Genomic DNA, 2312 nt, shown 5'->3' with positions numbered 1-2312 from the left:
TAATTATTTTAGTTTTCCTATCATTTTTAATTTTCGGATTTTATATGTAATTTTTTTCTTACATTGTCTTCCATTTGACAGCGTTACAAATATTTCTTTCATTTTGTGCTGTTTCACGTCTCTGTCAGTTTTGTCGTGAATATTAAAAAGTAAAAAATATATATATATATTAAAAACAAATAGATAACATTGGTAAGTTGTTTAACGTTTCGCTAATACCGTCTTTAATTTTCACGCTACTACACGTAAAGTAATTCCCATCATATAAGTTATTCCGTGACCTCGATCCACATACGACCAATCAGATTTATTTCTTATTTTTCAACTTACGTCCACACCTACACTAAGTTTTACCATTTTCCTCTTAGCTAGAGTTTCATTGAGTACATTCGAGCTAGGCCCTGCATGGCCAGGGGGTTAGGACGCTCGACTCGCAATCTGTGGGTCGTGGGTTCGCATCCCCGTCCCACCAAACATGCTCGCTCCTTTCAGCCGTGGGGGCGTTATAATGTGACGTTGGTAAAAGAGTAGCCCAAGAGTTGGCGGTGGGTGGTGATGACTAGCTGCCTTCCCTCTAGTCTTGCACTGCTAAATTAGGGACGGCTAGCGCAGATAGCCCTCGTGTAGCTTTGCGCGAAATTCAAAACAAACAAAGCCTATTCGAATGTGGTTCGTCAGATGAACTTATAATCAACTTAGAAACGCCATCTCTCTTCAGTTACACGTGTAATATATTTATTAAATAATAACTCTATATATTTATCTTAAAACAAACTAATTGTGATTGAACTTGTAATCAGACAATAAGAGTAATGTATAAAAATAATATCAATTTTATTCGTCAAATATCTCAAAGCCCTTGGTGTGACAGCGGTAAATTCACGGTCTTAGCATATAGCAGATAGCCTAATGTGGCTTTGCACTAAAACTATTAACTTTATATCAAATAAACGATTTACGTGTGTATGGTAACTGACTGTCGATTTTGAATATTCCATATAACTGGCACATTTCATGTATTTTCGAATTCATAATTATATATATAATCTTACTGTCATATTAGTGATCACAGTGAAAATATATTCCGGTTTCTTTGGAAGAAATCACAAAATTCCAAGTGCATCCCTGACCTGTTAATTATATAATCTCACTCGACATTATCGCTCCGCATTTTTAACGCTACGCAGCAACCTGGTTAAAAAAAAACTAAGGGTTTTGGTCGTTACACAATGAGATGATGAATAAAGAGCTGAGTAAAAAAAAAAATATAAGTAAATTAAAAACTTTGCTCTAAGGGGAAATATAGACCATAGACAGATGAACAAATTGAGCATTAGGTATGAACTTATAACACACAACAACAGTTTTCTTTTATGTTAATAATATATTTATTTCACGGCAACTACAACATATTTGAAACTGAAAAATCTCAGATCTTACGTACGACAGCAACTCAATCTAAATGAACGATACAAATATAGTTTAGATACAAGTAAAAAATAAATAAAGGACAGGTGCAATAAATAAACTTTATATTATACAAAAATCGTCGTTTTAATTATTTTTCTTGAACGCTTTCCTGGCCTTCTCTCTTTGGAACTTCGGTCTGCCCCTCAGAAAGATCCTTATCTTCTTCTGGGTGATTTCCTGGTTCTTCCTGTTTTGTGTTCCGTTTCTGCTGTCTCTCAAGTGCCTGGATTCCGCCCTGACGTTGACTGTTCATAGAGTCCATGGTTTCTAGGAAAACGTGATATTATCAATTAACGTTGAAATCGAGGTCGAGCTAAAACATTGTTTATTTTTTGTCGTTTTGAAGAATGTCCCCCCAGTGGGTTATCAGTAAATTTACGTTAAAGCTCGGGGTTCGATCCCCTGTGGTGGACAGAGCGCTTATTGCTAAAACAAACTGTTTTTTTGTCTCAGATCTTTTGCTATTTAGTGCTACACTTCTTCTATCAAGTCAGTGCAGGCCACATACCTAATGTTTATATTCCTTCCATTAACTCGTGCATCTGCTTTATTGTGAATTTCTCTCATTATCCACCTTAACAGACTGTGGTAGAGATTTGAAACAGTAATTAGTGTTGGACTTTGATTTCAAATAGTCAAAAGCATTTTCAACGAGCTTGGATTAACGCGTAAACCAAAATACACTCACCCGTTTCAGCAAGTTAATTTGACGAAACTTGTAAATATTTACTTTTTCGTTGACTAAAATTGGCTGAATGTATGTGTTGTTTCACCTAAGCTCTTAAGTTTATATAGCCGTTTTCGGCTTGCTTGCGCAAACAAACATAATTACTTCGTGCCAT

General features: G+C 35.5%; 1 long non-coding RNA gene across 1 annotated transcript; it reads right to left on the bottom strand.

Moving 5' to 3' along the window:
- Positions 1–1364: 1364 nt before the first annotated feature.
- Positions 1365–2312, bottom strand: LOC111085218. The gene is made up of 2 exons (XR_002610053.1): positions 2159–2312; positions 1365–1737 (listed from the first exon to the last, which is right to left on the bottom strand). It is a non-coding gene; the product is annotated as an uncharacterized LOC111085218 (long non-coding RNA).

The sequence above is a fragment of the Limulus polyphemus genome, unplaced genomic scaffold (genome assembly GCF_000517525.1).
Source record: "Limulus polyphemus unplaced genomic scaffold, Limulus_polyphemus-2.1.2 Scaffold278, whole genome shotgun sequence".
NCBI lineage: Eukaryota > Metazoa > Arthropoda > Merostomata > Xiphosura > Limulidae > Limulus > Limulus polyphemus.
The sequence above is the reverse complement of the archived record's forward strand: the minus strand, read 5'-3'. Positions and strand labels throughout refer to the sequence as shown.